This window comes from Lucilia cuprina, chromosome 3 (genome assembly GCF_022045245.1).
Source record: "Lucilia cuprina isolate Lc7/37 chromosome 3, ASM2204524v1, whole genome shotgun sequence".
Classification (NCBI taxonomy): Eukaryota; Metazoa; Arthropoda; class Insecta; order Diptera; family Calliphoridae; genus Lucilia; species Lucilia cuprina.
The window spans coordinates 50,998,931-51,020,510 of NC_060951.1; the positions used below are offsets into that span (position 1 = coordinate 50,998,931).

The 21,580-nt window shown below is 26.9% G+C and overlaps 1 protein-coding gene across 1 annotated transcript in view; it reads left to right on the forward strand.

Moving 5' to 3' along the window:
- The window catches only part of LOC111681064, a 59,605-nt gene that overhangs the window by 23,042 nt on the left and 14,983 nt on the right, over positions 1–21,580 (forward strand). Inside the window, exon 3 of the mRNA XM_046946923.1 lies at positions 6,264–6,272. The gene's annotated coding sequence lies outside the window, so the exon portion shown is untranslated. The remainder of the gene's footprint in view (positions 1–6,263; positions 6,273–21,580) is intronic.

The window sequence follows — 21,580 nt, forward strand, 5'->3', positions numbered from 1 at the left end:
AACACATACACTAAACACGAGCTGTCAGTTGCAGTTCGACGCAAAGTATGTATGTGTTTGGGTCTTGATACGCATATTTCTCACGGCTGAAATCAGTGCTTAAAGAGATGACGTGTTTTTTCGTAATAGATATAGAGAACTTAATGTTCGGATTTCTCAACAAGAAGGGTTGGACTTTTTAAAACTACAGACGAGAATTCGGCAATCTCAGTTGTAACATAAATATAAAAATCAATATTTTGAAATTTAAAGAAGATGAACGAAAACGTTCCAGGAATGTTGACAAATTGAAACATCTCCGAATAAGAATTGGCTCAGAATTTATGCATTTCTGGATGCGATAAGAATATGCATACAATAACTGCTAGATCAGTTGAAGTCAGCAACAACTCAGAAACCCAACTGAAATAAGGACCTTATTAACATTTAATCATATACGATCTTTAATCGGTATCTTATTCCGTTTTGCAGTGTATGAAAAATAAGGTTGTTTATGCAAATTTGTTCCAAGAACCCTGGCTTGTAGCCAAAAAAAAAAAAAATCGAGTCCTTCCGTAAAAAGACTATGTCACATACTTTCTATTTAAACAGTTAAAACACGGCTATTTCGATTACTACTCGTAGTCATTGTAATCTTTAATTTTTCTTTAAAACATCTTTTTACATTAGCAAATAAACACTTAATTATAACATCTTGTTAAATGCAATTTAACTATACGTTCTACATATATGTTTACAACAATTAAAGTGATGCATTTTTTCAGAAAAAATAAGGAAATTCTTAATAAACCATAAATTTGAGAGCAACCATTAGAAAAAAATGTATTTCAACATTTTTCTGGTTATTAAAACATCATGTATGTTAAACATAATGGTTACATGATTGATTATTATTAATAAACATATGGTTAAGTTTATATTATTATATATTAATACATATAAACATACCACCGAACATCTGCCAGTCAATGAATGAATGAATTAATGTATACATGAGTGGTAGTAGTTGGCCACTACCTTACAATACTAGAGTATAAAAATGTACATATTTAACAAACACGCAAACTTACTCATACATAATTATTTAGCATAAAAGTATCTATGAGTAGAAATATGTTAACAGTTATTTTGGGGTTTTTCTTTAAAACAAAAAACGTAATCAATGAGGAATACCTAAATGTCTTACAAAAGTGTTAAATTATAAATAAAAATTTAAAAGAAATTATAGTTTTAAGAAACACACACACTTAAGTAAAGTAAATGTTAAGTAATAGACACAAATACACATAAAATTAATAAGTTATTATTGATAATTATAAAAAATCCAACATACTGTGTAAATAAACTAACTACACCTATAGATATTTTTTTTAAATTTAATTGCATATATTAAATATTTAAATAAAAACAAATAAATATTTATACATACATAAATATAAATAATATTAACCTAGAAACGTCTAAACATAGAAAGAAAGAAACAACGAAGAAGTAATAACAACAGTTTTATTTGGTAGGTCTTTGCTACCTTTTAAGCTAAACACATTTTACCTTAATTTTAAATAGTTTATTGTAGTCACAGGTTTAATGACCTTTTAAACGGCAAAAAAGCAAAAGCATTTCTTTTTTTAACAAAATCAATCTAAATGAATTGCCCAAAAATATTGGAGAAAAAAATCAGCACTATATAAGTAAGCTGTTGTTTAGATAGCTTTTCTTTCAAAATGTTATAGTTGAATAACATTATTTTATTTGCTAAAGAATGAAAGAAAGAATTTCGATTTTTTTATTCTAAAAAAACATCACACTAGGTAGCATTACAAATTTATTGTTAACATTGATAATAACAATAAAATTTAATTAAAAAATTTTCTAAAGAAATCTAATAAAATAAACAGATTTCATCCAACACAAAGAACAACAAAAATGTAGAAAGTAATTTTAAAAAGGTATAATAAAACAAAGTGTAATAAAATTGAAAAAAAGAAAACATTTTCTAAATTGGCAAAAAGTTTTCTAGTGAAACTGATATTGACATTTGACAGCTGATATGTGTTTGATTTGATTAACCCTTTAGGCATCTCAGCGACTAAATATGATGGAATGTAATTCTGCAGTTTAAGGAATAATATCCTGCAGATGCTATGTGATCTACTTACACATAGTGATAATTACGCATTAAGCATAGGTTTTTTATCTAATTCTTGAGAAAAGAAAGAAAAGAAATATTTGCGGAAGTGGGAGGTACAAGAATAAAACTAGAGTAAGAATATTGAAAGTGTTTACGAGAAAGCCTTTATTTTCGTTAAACCACCAATCAAGGAGTTGATGAACAAACAATCATCGCACAACCTTTAGATAGAAATCATCACTCTGGACAAATTTCTTTTGGTTTAACTGTGGCAAACTATATAAGTTACACGCTTAGTTTATTGTAATAATCGATTGATAAAAATCAAATGATCGATTAGTCAGTTCACTGGCTGACCAAATGACCGGCCTTGTACATTAAAATGTATTTTTTTTTTTTAATTTTGTTATTTTTTAAGTTATTCCATTTTTGGTAAGCCCAAGGTAGCAAATAGTATTTCTTAACATGTAAAATTTATACACAACCGTAAATTTCTTTAACCATAAAAAACTAACTTGTCACACTCACTCACTAACACCAAAAAAAAGTACAAGGCAGAAAAAAATATTAAAGTAGTGCCAATGACTTGACAAACCCTAATAAAGTAACAAACAACAGAAACAATATTTTTACCCACAATAACAGCAGAAAAAGAAAAACGTTAATTCTATGGCCTAATGAGATTTGCGTGTTTGAAGTGTGTAAGATATAAAATACAATAAATTTTAGACTTAAACGTATGAATGGGGCGAACGGTGCGGAGTGTCTTATGGTTGATATAATAACTGTGAAGCGTTAATTTTCTTTTGCGGTTTAAAATTAGCTTGTTTTTCTTTTATTTCACTTATATAATATTTTCTTAGAGCTTTTTCTTTGAAGCACATCATCATCAGCATGTATTGTAATTGATATTGTGTGTTTTATTAGATTACAGAAAAATATAAAATCTTATTGAATAATTAACAACACGAAAGTATTTTTTATATGCAAAAATTAATATATGATTTTTTTTAAATCTTTTTTGTTTTCAAATTAATACCAAGATTAGATAAGTCTTAACATCTGTTCTTTTTTAATTGAGTTCCAGTTCTAGCTCAGTTTTCTAGTTCAGTTCTAGTTCAGTTCTAGTTCAGTTCCTGTTCAGTTTTAGTTCAGTTCTAGTTCAGTTCTAGTTCAGTTCTAGTTCAGTTCTAGTTCAGTTCTAGTTCAGTTCTAGTTCAGTTCTAGTTCAGTTCTAGTTCAGTTCTAGTTCAGTTCTAGTTCAGTTCTAGTTCAGTTCTAGTTCAGTTCTAGTTCAGTTCTAGTTCAGTTCTAGTTCAGTTCTAGTTCAGTTCTAGTTCAGTTCTAGTTCAGTTCTAGTTCAGTTCTAGTTCAGTTTTAGTTCAGTTCTAGTAGTAGTCGAGTTTATTTACCTTAACCATTTCTAAGGCGGATTAAGAAAAGCAGTAATTATGACCATAATTTGTTCAATCTGTACCACTGTCTGCCATTTTGGTTATAACTCCTGCATACAATACAAATGATAATGAACACAATCTATGCAAAATAATCTTTTAATTTCTTTAAAGTGTTTAACAACATTGTTTCTTCAAACACTGCAATTGTAACACACCTTAGTTTTATGATCACATATATTTTCCTTTACAGTCTTTCTTTCTTTTTCTTATCTTTAAGCTTTTATGCACTTTTTAAATACCTTTTGTGTTGTTATTGCTATTAGGCCCGTATTATTGTAAAATGTTGTTTTTTATTGTTGTTGTTTGTTTTGTATCTTATTTGTATCTTTATATTTAAAGGTCCAACCGATTACATCACACATGCACAATTAACCGTTTGTAACTTTTGTGGCGCTGTCTGTTCGATGATGTTGAAGTGTTTTTTTAGAGATGATCATTATTGTGTCATTATCATCGTCATGGTACTCATCATCGTCATCGTGATTCTCATTATAAGTGATTCTTATTGTTAATCTCTTTCTTTTTGTTTTGTATATTTTCTGTCAATTATAATTAAAGTGTTGATTCTTATTCCAGTGAACATTTGTATTGACTTTGCTTGTCTCTCCGTTTGACTGTTGACTTTATCAATGTGTATTTGACATAATTATGGTTTTTGACCACATTTAATGGTCCATTTTGTAAAAGATAAAGGTTATTGGGTTTTGTGTTACGCTGAATTCTTAATGAGTTTATTGTGGCAAGTTTGTAATAAAATTTGAAATTATGATTGTTATGGTTATTATATTTGTAATAATTTTAATGAGGGGAATACAAGAGAAACAACAAGTAGAAAGGTGAAGACATTATTTAATGATGTTAGCGATAAAAAAATAATTTTAAAAGTAAAATGTTTCTGTTTTAATACTTTCTATTTTTAATTTCAAAAACAAGTGTTTATAAAGTTTTTTTTTTTTTGCTAGAAAGTAAAGTCTATATATGGAAGCACATTAACCTTTTTTGTAGATTCCTTAAAGCTTGTACCACTTTGTTTTGGTGTCCTTTCATGTCATAAAATCCCAGCCCTTTTCTTGCTAGAAATAGAGGCGCGCATCTAACAAATGATTCAAATTAACACTTAAGATAATTTGTTCAATTTGTGTGCCTCTGGTTCTTAACAAGATTGACAAGCTGACGACTATTTCTGGCCATTTCCAAGAACTCAGCACAAATTAACTGCCAGAAAGGAAACTATGAAAGGCAAGAAAATGAAAGACAAGCAACAACAAGAAAATTTACAAATTAGATGTAACACTTGAGGCAGAACATTACTATTTTTATGTTTAACTATTTTAAAACCAAAACTTTAATAAATTGTTATGCTTGAGCAAAACTAAAGCTACTCTAAACTATCTAAGGCATTTTAGCTAATATTTCAAGAAAACTTCGAACACTGTTTCCAAAAAAATGTTGCAAGTTTATATTTAAAATTAGTTTTTTTTTCAACATGTGTAATATTTCTTTAGTTTTTAAGATGTCTTTAGAAACTAAAATCTAGAAGTTACTACTACATATACATAAAATATTGAAATTTATCAGAAAATGGTGTAAATGTTTTATTGTTTTTGTATATACAAGATATAGATTGCTACCGGCTTTTTAGATTTTTTTGATATTTCCACATAAAAGTATCTATGCAACTATGTCTACTTGCGTATATTTCATTTCACAATGTCAATGAGAGTGTGAGTGAATGGCATTGTGTGAAGCGTAAAAAATGTATTTTTTGAACATACTCACATATACACTCTGACTTGACTATCCAGTAGAAGCTGATACACTTATAAATACACATAAAAACCCCACTTACAACATATCCATGTTTTAGAACATTTGTTATGCTTCTATACTTCAGTTATTTCGTCTTTAGTTTTTCTTACACATGAAAACACTTTGAAACAAACAAACAAACATTTAGACACTCAACCTGCATTAGAAGTTGAAGAAGCTCATGTATACCGATAAGTACAATCATGCCTTGATGGGCATGCAGTCATTCAGTCAAAGTAACCAGAAAATAACTTGAGAGGTTGTAAACATAATCTAACGCCTCCCAACCAACCAACCGTCCAACAACAACAAGTGGTTGCAAGTGAATGAAGAAGTGTGTTTGATGTATTTAATATAGGAAATTGACTTTTTTCTTCTTCTTCTTAGAAAATAAAGTAAAAAACGTACTTAGTTTAGAAAAAAGCCAGAGAAGTGTAATAAGTTAAACGTGAAATCTCACAACCAAGAAGCACGAGTGACTGACTAGTGGTAGTTAGGTAACAAATGATCGGAAAAAAAGTACTAGACAAGACATGCTTTGACAAGGTACATAATTAAGTTAAACGCTTGATTAGACCATTGATAACAATCAATCAATGGTGTGGTGTGCTGGAGAAAGACAATGAAAGTGACATAAATAAAGCTAAAGGGCAAATAGATGTTAAAATGTTGCAAAGCAAATTAAACATTCAATTTGTTTGGAAAGTAAGAAGATTTAGTACTTTTTTGTTAAAATTGTGATTTTGTTTGTTGGCCTTAAAATGCTTTAATTAGATTGAAATTAATTTTTTTTTTTAATTTTCCACTTAAAATTAATTAAGTAAATAAATTGTATTTTAACTTTTCTATTTTCTGTTTATTTTCAGAATGAAGCAGTAAGTACAATAAATATTTGAATTCAAAATAGAATATAAGGCTGAACCAAATGGATCCATGTGTTAAATAACGTACAAGTGATCACATTATGATTAATCTCTAAGAAGAAACTTCTACATTCAGATGCGATATTATCATATCGACCTTGCTGTACCATCAGTTATAGTCCATAGTATAGACCGCAAATCTATTCTAGTTCAAAGAGTCTTAAAAGTCGTAATCATTATAAAATATCGCTGACATACGTATTGACCCTAATCGCCGATCAATACGTATGGATAGAGATGGGATAAAACTTACCAAAAATTTCGTTCGACTAGACTAGACAAATCGAAAAATTTGGATAGATTTTAAAATTCTTCCTTTATAAAGACTTATTAAACTTGAAGACCCATTTTTCAGTAGAAATAAGTTTGTCTACAGTAAATAGTTTTAGTATTAAAATCCTTCTGATATGATCTTGATTAAACGTGATAACAATTGTCTGATTTATTAAAATCATTTATTAGATGCCGAGATAGACCACGTTTATCTTTTTATAGCTGATACTGTTCTGGAGTTTGACTTTAGAAACCATTTTAAATTTTTTTGGAGATAATAAGCACGAAAATGACATCATTTGACACAAATAAAAAAAATTGTTCTTACGCCGAAAATAATAAAAAGATAAAATTATATAAAAGACATTAGCAAGGCGGATGTTCTTTAATACACGAAATACATAAATATTTAGAATTTATTATCGTTAGGAAACTATTATATAAAAATAACAGTTAAAATTAATGACAGTTATTTCTATAACTTCAAAAACGTGTCACAAATTTTTGCATTCTTAATAAAAGTTAAAATTTTTGAACATTTACAAATACTATTTTACGGAAACGTTACGATAATCAACCATTCATCATTTTCCAAATACTCCCGTAACATACATACATACGTACATAGGTATATATTGTATAGCATCATTAATAATTACTTCATCATTTAAATGTTTCTGTTATAATGATTCCTTAAAACACCTCCTCCCCCCTTCCTTATTCATCTTTCACGACATTGTTCTTTTTGCGATGTGAAACTTGATGTTTGATAATGATGATTATTCATCAAGAACTATCATTAAGATTTACACAAAAACCCATTATATCTGTACTTTAAACGAAAAAAAAACATAGTTATAGACTCAAGCCAAATATAGGTCACTTCAGAAATAAGAGGAAATACAAAATACTAAAGAAACTAGTAAAAAAACAAAACACGTATCCACTAGAAAATAAGTATTTTAAGAAAGAACAAAAACAAACTTCTACCTTTTTTGCATGCAAAATCCACAAAATAGTTTTTACCTTCTAAATGTATTCAGCAACCAAACAGGTACGCTGTTACAAAAAAATTAAAAAAAGTTTAAAACTTAATACTATAGAGGGGAAATGAATGGATTGAAGCAGCAAAAAAAAAAAAAAAACAAAAAGAGAATTTATCATGTCATGACATCACCGGCACTGTTATCATCAGCAGCAACAGCATCATCATTATTATAGTCGTTATAATGAATTCCTCGTATCAGTGCCATTGCCACTATGACTTTGGGTAGATATACCCAACTACTACCATACTTGTAGTATTATCTTTAAATTCACTAACTAACTACTACAGTGGCACCAGCATTATTGTGTATTTCTAATTCAACTCAAAAAAGAGCGCCATCTCTGACTTTCAACAGTTTTACACTTATAGAAAGGCAACAACACTGTAGTTGACTAATGATGTATAATTGCTAGTATATGTCTAAGTTTGACTCTTTAATTTTCAGGCAAAAATTTATACTATTTTAAGCAGAGCTATAAAGTAGTTTAGTCTTAATTCTAAAATTTCTAATGAGTTTTTTTTTTCCAAAGTTAAGATGATAGATGAATTCTTAAGAATTCCATATTGAAAATATTTGGAACTGGATTTTGGTAGAGCGCTTTCTATTTGAAATAGGGTAAATTGGAGAATTTACAATTTTATATGTTATATATATTGTATTTCGAAAGCTCATTTTTATAATTGATTGATAATTGATATTTCTCTTAACAATACGATTACTAAAAACCATAAATCACAAGATGGGAATATTATAAATTTGTTATACATCGGGTACATCCAGAATAGCTCCTTTAAATTCTAGATAATTCAGTTTAAGAAATACTAGAAACTTTGATTCTAAATTCAATAAAAATCCTATAACTTTAAACCTTATTTACCAGAATAAATCGTCTACCAACTTCTCAACTTATTAAACTTCATGGAAATTATATTCCCTTCGAATTAATCCAAGAAGATTTTATATCCATAGAACGACTTATTGAAGAGATGATTGAGAATAGAGAATAGAAACTTAGAATATTCTGTTGTTTAAGTGCATCCAGTTTTTGTAATTTTTTGCACTTTGGACGTTTCTAACTCGGTTCATAATTAACCATATTTAACATTTATGTTTAGTATTTAAATAGTTGATAGATTCAATTCAACATTAATCCAAAAGTCAATGTAGATCACATAGGAAGTGTGATGAACTTTGGCAAATACAAATAATTTAGTGAATTAATAGTTTCAAGTTTCTGCACGCTAAATTTTAAATAATTTTAAATAATCTCTAGCGGAGATTAGAGTGCATGTAGAGTCTTATACACAATATACTTCATTATTAGTCTGGAACAAAAACAAAAGCAAATTAACAAAATTTTTAGAAGATAATTTTTCACTGGCTACAACACTAGTTACTTTTGGTCTCAAATGCTAACATTGCAAAAGGCTTAAAAATATTATTTTATTAGATTTCATGAATACTCTTAGAAAGAAGCCATTCTTATGCTAAAGCGATGCAAAAGAGTTATGACCAAATTGCACGTAAATTATTTAACATTCTTGTCGTTTTTTTGTGGTTAATAAGCTCTAATTACCCTAATTCAGGTAAACGAAATTTTAGCTGAGGACAGAAACAGGTAACAAAACATTTGTTAAAGGAATTTTATTTTAATGTCTAAAAATGATTTATAATATTAAATTTCTTTGAAAAAAACGTAAATATTTATGACACACTTGAATAAATTGCTGACAAAATAAATCAAGGTCACACAATATTGTGGTTGACCGCAAGACTACAAGCTTTTAGCTTATTAAAAACTTAAAAAATTCCCAAAACTCTTACTTATAAGTTAAGGCTAAATTGTTTCATGGAAAAATCTTAAATTTTGGCAAAAATTCTGCTAAAATTATTCTTAAAATTTTTCTAATTTTTTAAAATATCTAAGATATAAAATAAACTTTTATCGGACAAATTTGTGCCAATGAATTAATTCCAATTTAAATTCAACGTTTCCTTAAAAAGACTTATTTAATTCTTAATAAAATAACCAATTAAACAAAACTAATTACTCGACTAAAATATCAATCGTACAAATTTTAAAATTTCTAAAAATGTTCTTGATGTTATACCGATTAGAAAAATGACTTTTAAGTTTGTTTAACAAAATAACTTTGTAATTATTCAATTTCAATTCAAATATTAAAGATTAAAAAAATTCCATAAAAAACTCAAACTACAAGTAATTTCAACATAAAGCAACAAAAACAACAGAAAACGAAAGAAGAGATACAAAAGGACTTTAAACCCTTGAGAACTTGTTACAAAAATGTCAAATATTTTGCCAATTAATGCCAAAAACCATGAAAGTCTAAACTGCACACATTATAAGCAATTATTTGCAAAACCTAAAGCAGGAATATGCTTGAGAAAAAGTCTATAAAAATGCAAGTAAACTTGACCACTACTTGGCTTAGGCCATTTAAAAAAACAAACACAGGCGGCATGGCGGCAATGAAGATAAAAATGTTTTTCAAACAATATTGCAAAAAAAAAAGAAGGAGACAAACCAACATAAAACTCCATCACGTTTGTCCTATAATACAAATAATGCAAAAAATCGTAAAACGATAAAAAATATAAATGAAAAAATAAATGTCTTAAAATTTGTAACAACATCAAGTATAAACTAAGATTGAAGTACAAAAAAAAAACTGAAACATAAATTGGTGTGATTTTAGCCATATTTCTTGGTAACTTAAGTTTAGTTAACATTAAATCTTCTGCAAGACTAGAAAAATATGTTGTATGAAAAAAGGGAAAATATTTCTGCATTTTAGATAAATTGTTAAGGAACAAAAAAAAAACCGCATCTAGTCTTAGAATAAGAAATATGGTGGGTTTCTTAAAATAAGACTCATAAATATTTTTAAACATGTTTACAAGCACAAAACATTGGTTTGTTTAACACAATAAAATATAGACCTACATAAAATTGAAACTGAACATGAAATAGTTAAAGACAGAAAGACAGACGGGCAAATGTAAAGATAGACAAGCAGGCAAGCGGACAGACGGACAGACAACAAGATAGTTACACAGACAGCTTAAAATTGCTGCAGCAGCTCGATTTTAAACAAGTAGATGTTGCTTAAACTGATGTTGGTGTTACTAAAATTGCTGCTGTTGTTAATAAAACCCGTGAGCCAGTCACATTAACAATCATCAACCATCCATCCATCCGTCGTATCTAGTCTTTTGTTGTTGTCTTCTCGGCTATATATTTCGCACATATTGTTTGCGTTTGTTGTTATGCTTGTTGAATGTTTTCGGTTTTATGTTGTTACATTTTCTTTAGAACGCGGTCAAAGTGAATTATTTTCGCTGAAGATGAATGACCATCTTAAAATGACACAAAACTCTAGCCAAAACAACCAACCAACCATGTAAGCAGCTAGTTTACCAACCAGAGACTACCAAACCTTTAACATCATCACCAGTTACAGACAAAAAAATTAAACTAAAAAGAAACATACAGATCTTTAGTCTCTTAACATACGATTGTTTATTATTATATGTGGACTTGATTGTGTCATTGTGTTGAAGCTGTAACTGTTGAGTCTTGTTGGTTCGGTTGTTACAAATGTAATGATCTACTACACAACATTGTAACAACATTAATTTTGTTCGTACATACTTATGCTCACTTATTTTGTGTATTTCTTTGGGAATATCCTACAATAAGTGCTAAGATTTGCGTGGAACTGCATTTACTCTTAAAATATTCTTTGGACTATATTGACTATCATATGGAATTAAAATAAATGTCTACTCCGCGACTAGTATATAAGCAATTCTATGGACTAATATAATTACTAGTCCATAGACCTGTTTATTAAGTAGTATAAGTTGTATAGATAACGATCCGAAGAAATAGACCTAGGCATTAATCGGAACTGTTGTGCGCTCCCTAACCAGAGCCGCAGATGGGAATCTAACCCACCACCTACGGTCTACTAGATTAGGACACTAACCACTAACTTACCTGAGGCCAGAGTTTTTGTTAATATCATCATTTTTGCAGGTCTTTTCATTAATTCCCTTTTTCTTTTTCGATTCAATGAAGAGTATTTTTTGTGGGGTTTACTAATACAAACGCATATAAAGTTGATTGCGAACTAATAAGATTATGTAGCACCCTTCCCATGTCGTTCCATATCTAACAAAATTCACTAAAAAATTCTTTGTTTCCTTTTTAAAAAAAGATTCATTTTCCAAGGAAACAATATTTCCTTTGGGATTTTTTGTGTTCTACAAGTTTTCTATATTTCTGCTATACCACTGTTTGACCGACCATATTTGGTGAGAATCTTATGATTACATTAAGAAGCAGTAACGCGTGCCAATCTTGTAAATAGTATGTTGTTTTTATGTTACATTGTCGCTATATATTATGCATATTTATTAACAATAAATTTTCGACAAAAAACAGAAAAAAATAAAACCTGAAACTATGAACAACTATGCAGAAAATATGGAAAATAAAACTTCTTAAATTGGCTCGTGCATAAGAAATGTAAATTTATGGAAAGTGATAGTCGAAAGTAATTATTATGAATAAAAAGTGTTGTTGCACGTTTCAAGAAAAACCAGATTTTTGGAGTGAGTTTTAAAGAAATAAATATTGCGACTTAGGAAATATAAATTAAAAGCTTAACTTTAGAAATTTTTAAATTGCAATATTAAAAGGAAATTAGTTGGGACAAAATTATTGTGCTCATTAGGCACACTAATTTTAGAAAGCTATAAAGTAAGGAAATTATATATCTGCCAACATTTGTTTTATAGACATTATTATATTTAAAACAAAAATTTTATAGCTAGAGACAATTTTTATTAATATATTTTAATCGACAAATTTCAAAAATTTCTTATAGAACTAAATGTTCTATAAGAAATTTTTGAGAGAGTAAAATATAAGTACTCTGATTGATTTTGTTTTTTATTATTTGAGAACTCATTGATTATGATTTAGAATGATTTTAATTAAATTTTCGAAAATTAATTTCTTATTTTTTTTTTTGAAAATGTCTTTTCCTATAGAAATCTTTTAAAAAATTATTTTTTTCTTATTGAAATATATACAAGTATTTTCACAGAAAATGTTCTGGTAGATTATCCTTCTTTAAAAAAATATCTGCAGATTATCGTCTAATGAAAATTAAAAAAATTTAAATATTCAAAAAAATGAAGAAAATTGTTTCTTTTTTCAATAGAATTCTCTGTTTATAAAAAACGACAAAAATCCTAAATTTTCGAGAAAATTATGTATTTATAGAAATCATTTTTTTTAAATATTTTCGAAAAAAAATTTTATAGAATAATTTTCAAAAAATTCTATTTTTATAGAAAATTTTCAAGAAAATTCTATTTTTATAGAAAATTTTCAAAAAAATTATCTTTTTATAGAAAATTTTCAAGAAAATTGTTTTTTTTTATAGAAAATTTTTAAGAAAATTCTCTTTTTATAGAAAATTTTCAAAAAAGAAATTTTTTTATAGATAATTTTCTGTAAAATTTTCTTTTTATAAAAATCTTTCAAGAATATTCTCGTTTTGTAGAAAATTAAAAAAAACTGTCTTTTTTTATAGAATATTATCATAAAAATTCTCTTTTTCTAGAAAATTTTCGAGAAAATTCTCTTTTTTTAGAAAAAATTGAAGAAAATTCTCTTTTTATTGAAAATTTTTTGAAAAAATAAAAACTTCAAAAAAATTCTCTTTTCATAAAAATTTCGAGAAAATTCTATTTTTTTTTAGAAAGTTTTCAAAAAAATCCTCTTTCCATGGAAAACTATCGAAAAATGTTATCTTTTTAAGAAAAATTCTTTACGCCTATTATATGCATTTATATCTTAATAAAATAATTATATTTAGAATTAATTTATTTCTTAAATTTATTATATAAAACCAAATCTTATTGTTAATTTATTCATTACATATATTTTTAGACCCACACGATTTTTGCAAAATATTTCATCTAACAAATTTAATCTGACTAAAAAGCTTGTGGCACCCCTTAAGAAAATTCAACAATTGTTTGAAACAAAGAAAACCTTGAAATATTTCGCACATGCTAAATTAAAACAAGAAAAATACTTGTATATAACAATAAAATGAACTTGTTTCACCTTAATCTGTTTAATACTATTTAAGCAGAAAATTTAAATTCAAATCTTAGCAAACCTACATTTAATAACTTTAAGCAAAAGTCTATTAAAAATAAAATTTATATAAATATAATGAACAGAACTGTTTTACTCTAACGCTTTAATACTCAGTATACTAAAGTGTTTTCTAGTGAATACTTTTTTCTCTTAATTACCACCCATCACCTTCATAAAACACTTATCCATCCCTTTTAGTGATGTAGCCACATCTAAATGGAGGATGTTGTTTTAATACATTCAAGTGTCTTGCCATTCTAGACAAGTGTGTGTATCTGTATTAATTATAGTAAGTTTGTTTAATAAATAAGTTAACATAATAATTTATTACATAAAATAATTAACAAAAATTACATTTATTTATATTACTTGTTTGTTTGTGTTTTTTGTTGGTGCTGGTTGGTAGTTTAAAAAAAAAACATGCTAATGGTAAATGAAGCAAAAATGTGCAACAATTTTTTCTTTTAGTAAAAAATGTTTTTAACCTACATTCAACAAAATAGAAACAAAATAAAGTTTTAAACAAGTATTGTAATATTGTTGAGGCTACAGAGGTGGCAAAACAAGAGGGTACTCAATCGAATAATGTTCGAAAAACTATATTTTTTATATAATTTCTCCTTTTTTAGATTTTTTTACTAAAACTTTTGAAAAAATTATTTTTTTATCTCATCATAAGAAAAGAGTAATGTTTAGAACTCTTTACAAGAAAATTACGAACATTTCTCTAAATTTATCTTTTTGTAGAAAATATTTTTAAAAAATTTATATTTTCTATAAGTTTTCAACAACATTTAATAAGAACGATTTGTAATTTTTTAACAAAAAAAAATTAAATTATTGTTTATACAAAATTTAATTTCTTGAAAAAATATTTCTAAATGTTTTTAGAGAAACTTCTCTAAAAATTCTCTCTTATAAAAAGTCGATATTTATATATTTTCTTTATTGGGTTTAAATAAAGTGTTTAAATTAAGTGTTTAATTTTATTGAATTATCTTGAAATTGAATTATCTTGAAAACAATCTCTTCTTTGCTTTAATTCAAAAATTATAAGAAATTTTTGTAAAATTTTAATTTTAATTAAATTTTCAAATAATTCTTATTTTGCTAATTCTCTTTATAGAAAATTTTCGAAAAATTATCTTTGTTAAAGAAAGTTTTCGGAAAGTCTTGAATTTTTATAAAAAGAACTCTCTCCGAAAATTCTCTTCTTTTTTACAAAACTTTTATAAATTCTGTTTTACAAGAAAAAATGTTAAAAATTAGATCTTAATAGAAATTTTTTCCAAAGTTTTTATTTATATTTGAAACTACCCCACTTAGTTACCACCCTTGTATAATGACGTACGAACATTTGTGGCAACAACACTTTTGCTGCATGATACTTATACTGTTTAAAATTGTTATTAATATAATAAATTTTTGTACACACATGTAGCCAAATGCTTTAACTCAATATATGTATGTGAGTACAAATATGTGTTTATTTAAAATGAACATAAAATGCACTCAAAGACAAAATATTTGATTCAATAATGAAAAACAAAAACAAAACAAAAAAAAAACTACATGCAACTGTATGAGTCCATATATTTGTCTGTTGCACATAAATGTACTTTTTTCCATTAAAAACATCAAAGAGTGTGTTACATATATTTTATACTCTTTTAGTTTTGTTTATTTATTTAAATTATTTTTTATTATTAAATATAACAACTGAAACACATATAATAAAAGAAAAACATGAAATGCTACACTTCAAGGTATTTGCAAAAATTTTGCTTTTATTTTTTTTTAACAAAAATGGCCTATTTAAAAAACTAAACAACAAAAAGTAGAAAAAATGAATTTGCACAGCTGTGTTGTTTTGGCCAAAAGTAAGTAGTATGACCAGGGGTTTTAGAAACAAACAGCAATAGATATTTCTAACGTTTAGAGTAAACAATAACTACAAAAAATGCCTTAACAGACTAGAATAGATAGATAGATGGACGGACAGACACACTGCCAAGCAACCAACTGTATGAATGGTTGTCTAATGTTTAGAGGGGACATTTGTAACTGTAGTATTACAAAGAAACATTTTTTACGTTTTTTTTTTTGCCAAACGAATGTGACTTTAAGCTTCATTTTTAAGGAGCTGAAGAGTAAAGAAAATACAATATTGTTTAAATCTATTTTTGTGGTTTTGTTATTATGTTTTTATACATATTTTAGCAATTTTTGTGATCATAGCACGCTTCACTAAGCCTTGGGTTTAATTTTGCTTTGTCCGTTGTTGATGTTAGTTTCGACCCAGCAATTGACCATTAACCATTTTTATTCATTCCATTCTATTTGCGTGTATTTTTAACTTTGTACCCACAATTGTCTAGAAGCTAAAATATAATTTGTATACAATGATTTTGTGATTTTTGCTTGTGGTTTTCCATTTATAAACAAAAAAAAATACGTTTTTTTTGAAATGCACATAATTTTAAATAATATCTACTATTCGACTACTACATGGTATGTTGGTTGTCATGACTATTTGTCGATTTTCGACTTATTGGTAAAAAAATATTCAACCATTTTAATAAACAAATGCCATAAAATCATTGATTTGCCAATGACAAACATATTAATAGAAGATTAAAAAATGTCTGTGAAGTTGAATGTCTGTAAGGTTAAAAGGTTTATCAGGCTACATTTATTTGCAAGCTAAATGGAAAACAAAATTTTAAAATAAAATCAAGTTAAAAAAAAAAATATTTTATAAACATACTACTATATACCATGGTCGTTTTTAAAATTGATAATAAATATTAAATCTCCCCAAAAAATACTCAACCCTACCAATACTCTCCAGCCAAAGCTACTCTGCAACAAATTTTACTTTTTAAAAAATTTTCTAAAAAATAAACTGTCATTGAACAAAATTGTGAAGATAAAAGTTGTTTAGAAATGAAAAAATAGAGTCATACATCAATAGAAATATGTCCATTAAACACATACAAACGAAATAATAAAATAAAGCAAAAAGAAAACATCGACAAATGTTAGAGAAAAAAAGAGAAAAAAAACAACTAAAGTAAATTATGTCAATTTAATTGAACCAAAAAACAAACATCTATAACGCCAAACAACTTCATTCGAACAGTATGGATTTTCAATACACACGATACAAATTCAATTCAATCCATTGCAAACTATTCTAGTCTATTCGATTCAAGAGAGAGGGAGACGACCAAAAAAATAATAATATAGAACAGTCAATGGGTTTTTTGTTTAATTTTCACCCTACTTTGAATTGTTAGATACTCAAAAATGTATAAAAAGTTTTTCTTTAGAAAAATCGAAGAAAATACTAAAAAAATTGCGAAAAATTTTCTTTTTTCTGAACTTCTTTATCAGATTAAAATAAAGTCTCTACTATAGTACCTCCAAGTAATGCAAACGGTAAGTAGTATTCATCGAAAAGAAAGATGTTATGAAAGTTTGACCCATCACAGAGTTTTTGATAGGTTTTTCTAAATATCAGAATAATTCTCATTTTTAAAAAATGATCTTTTCACAAAAAAATCTTAAAAAATTGTATTTTCATAGAAAATGTTAGAAAAATTTCCTTTTCATAAGAAAATTAAAAAAATATCTTACCAGAAAAAAATTTTTAAAAATAAATTTCTCACAAAATTAAAAAAAAAACTTTCCAAAAAATATCCGAGAAATTCTTCTTATATAAAAATATTTAGAGAAACAATTTTTCCTGGAAAATTCATTTTAATAAACAAATCCTTTTTTTAAATGTTGGAAAATTATATAGGATCCTGTATTAGCCAGAAAAAATTAAGAATTCAATTTTGTTTAAAATTTAAGGTATACTTTTTTGTGTTGAAATTTGTTTGTATTAAACCCTTTTTATTTTGGAGTTGATTGATAAATGCTTGTAACTTATTAAGTTATGTTAACATTATTTCACTTCCTAATAACTTCCATAAAAAGAACATAAAAATTTCTTCCTGAGAATGACTTCAGATGTGGTGACAAGCCTGTGTTAATAACTTTTTCAGATCTTTTTCAGTAATGGATTTCAATGGATTAAATTCCAATTCTTTTTCGCTTCCTTGGAAGTTCTTTTTTTGCTGGATAACTACAAAAAGCGAAATAGAAAGTATACGCAATGGAAAAGACTACTACGTTGAAACCATTTCAACCAAGATGTATATTTTAATTTGACATAAAAAAACTAAAATTCGACTATTACCTAAACATTATTAGAGAATTCTAACAACTTGCTTCGTTTATTTTTTTTGCACATTTTCATTTAATCCAAACAAAATCATCAATTTCTATCAAATGTGGTTCTTAACACTTCAATAATTTTTAAAGTGAACACTCGTTAAGCCTGCCTTTATGCACTCACTCACTCTCTCTTTTGCAATATAATAAATTTCCAGAATGATTCTTCTTCCTGGGAGATGAAACAAAAAGCGAAATGTTCACAACTTTTTCTTTTTTCATTTAAAGCCGCTTCAACTCACACAGACAGACATTATGCATGCCACCCGTTCATGTATTAGTGGCTGTGTAAACGGAAACTATAACAATCCGCGCCTGTCATCACATGGCAGCGTTTACGACTTCGGTACACACATGTACAACATGCCACACTAACTATTTATGTGTCTATCGGTTGGTCTTTCGTATATTTGTTAGTTTGTTTGTGAATCTGTCTAATATTGGTTATAAAATTGCAGGCAATTTATCTACATAACTTGGCGTTTGCTTTTAGCCATGATGTCTGTAATTTTTTATTCCTTCTACAGCCTTCGTCAAAAGAACAACAAACGAAAAAAAAAAATACATGTCACGTTGTTCGAGTAAAAATGCATAAAAAAATTATCCGCAGCTGTTTGTAGCTGCACTCTTATTCGTTAGAAAAATTGCAGCTGTGCTTTAAAAAAAAAATTATGAAAAAACTAATACGAAAAGATTGTCTTACAAAAAATACTTTAAAACTAGGCAAATACGACTGCGAAAGATTAAATAAAGTTTGTGGTCAAGTTTCATTCTTAAGCTTTTGTTAGTTAGTTGATAATGACAGTTAAGTGAATGGGAGCTTTAAATATAATTCGTTTTAAAGGATACTGATCATTATCTTAAATATTGGAGGTCTCTTTGTCTTAAATGCATATAAATCATTTTAATTTGCGGTGTATTAAAAATGTAATATACATTTTTTTATAAAGTTTAAAAATTAAGTAATTTAAGGAATAATGATTAGAGTGGTTTTAATAATTGTGTGGTTAAAGTATAATTTGCTAAGAATTAAATTTAAATTTTTTACAAACTAAAGCATTGCTATTTCCAACAAGATGATCTAATTGATCAAGATCATAAAGAAGAGAGCGATTATGACTGCTTTGCAACTTAATGTAAATTTGTTTAAAAGATAAGCGACCTTGATTATGAAGTAAAATTTGCTTTTGGAAACTTGTAAGGTATACTATCATATGAATGAACTTCTGATTTCAATATTGAAACCTTTCTTGGAGATCCAAAAAATAAATTAATAAAAAGGCTACTGCAAAATATAATTCCATAAAGATTTCATACAGATTTTGTAAAACAATCAATCAAACGTTTTATACTAATAAATATCAACAAAACCATAAGCAAATAGAAGCCACCAAAATGTATGTCAATGTAATTTAAATTTAAATTTTAAATTAATATTTGATTCTAATATTACAAAAGCCAAAAGCTAAAATCAATATTATTATCCAGACACAAGATAAAACAAAGAATTAAAATGATTTAAGAAAAAACAAACTTACATTCACAACTTATCTAGTAAAATTCTAAAATTTTTCAAAAGCAACATAGAAAATTAAAAAAAAATGTTTGTTGTTTAAGTCTAAAGAATATCACGTTGAAACGTCGAGTATTAACAAATTAATGACATACGTTGTTAAAGATACAAATACTAGTATTGAGGTTGATAAATTTGAAATGATTAGAAGATGAAAGTCACCGTTTCTTATTTTCAATTTCTAGGCCATCATTGTAACATTGAAGGTGAAAAGTTTTTTTATTAAAGGTGTTAATTTAATATTAACAATAAAGTATGTGTACGAAGAAATACAAATATTTTCTTTTTGATTGATAGCAAATTCCACAAACTATTCTGTGAATTGTTTGCATCAAAGTCTGAAAGAAATTGGTTAAGATATTTGTATGAATATTGTAACACATTTACATTACGTATTCGTAAAACTTGACATTTGCTGTTCTTTAAAGAATATATTTTTCAAAAAAAAAAACATTCTTTCGCATCTTAATAAACTATTTCAAAAAGATAAGTCTTAATCTACGATAACACCTTAAAAAATAATAATAACAAACCATTTTAAACCACTTTTATTGTTTTTGGGTTTGTATATCCTATACCTATATAATGAACCAGTATAATACATTTTGGCTATTGTTTGTAATGTTGGTTTAAAAATTATAATCCTGAATCTAGTGGATCACGATCGGCAAGATCTAAAATATAAGTATCACCACAACAAATCTCTTTTACTGGCACGAATCAGTCATCAATTAGTCAATATCAAAATATAGATCCAAGCATTATTAATATTAGTATAGTAAAACAAATATTCGCCCTTAATCAACTTTATTTTCTTACATATTTTGTTTTGTGTGTTAAAAATTGCGTGCGTAAAAAATGCATTAATATATTGACTGATATTAGCCGTAACAAATCGTTAAACAAGGCGTGCACTTAAAGGTCGTTCATTGAATCCTTAAATATAGTCAAATACTATACAACAATAGTATTAACTTTTAAAAGCCATAAAGAATTTATACCAGCTTTTTAAGATAGTTCTTGCTTTTGTTTTAGTATTAAACTGCAAAATTGCCAACATAGCCAGCAAAGTTGAAAACAAAACTACCAAACACAATATATTGTAAGTTAACGCCTTTTTAAAGTAGAAAATTTAAAAGAACTTTTGGCTCGTATTCCAAGCGTATAAAGTTTGGAAAACTTACAAACTACCCGTACCTATATTTAAACATCAATAGTTAACTTTATCGGTTATTGAACATTAAATCTCTTAAAGTTTTTTTATTTATGAAGGTATATTTTCCAAACACTATTCAGAACTATTTATATACAAACTCTTAAATTTTATGTTTAAATCTACATTTTCATGTACATTATCATAAGAGCATCAGAGTTTTATGAAAATCCTCAGATTGTAGTTGTTTTTTTTTTTTGTTAAGTTTTATTTTTAAGGATGCTTTAGAAAAAATTTATAAATTTTTGATTTTTTTATATAAGAACCAACTACTTTTGCATTGGTAACGGTGGAAGTCGTATTGTATGCACATGAGCAGTAGTTAGTTTACTGGCTGGTTATACATACTTGTTGCTTGTTACAATGAATCCATGAAGTTGTTAACATCCTGCTACACATAATATTGTTGTTCTTTTGTCGTTGCTGTTATGATAAGATGTTTTTACTTCAAGTTGGGATTATATTCCATGTTGCCATTTTTACTATACATTTATCAGAAGAAGTGCAGAGTTAATGGACCCTATAGGAAATTTAACAATTCGATCAACAGCTAATTTCAATGAACTAGAACTGAACTAGAACTGAACTAGAACTGAACTAGAACTGAACTAGAACTGAACTAGAACTGAACTAGAACTGAACTAGAACTGAACTAGAACTGAACTA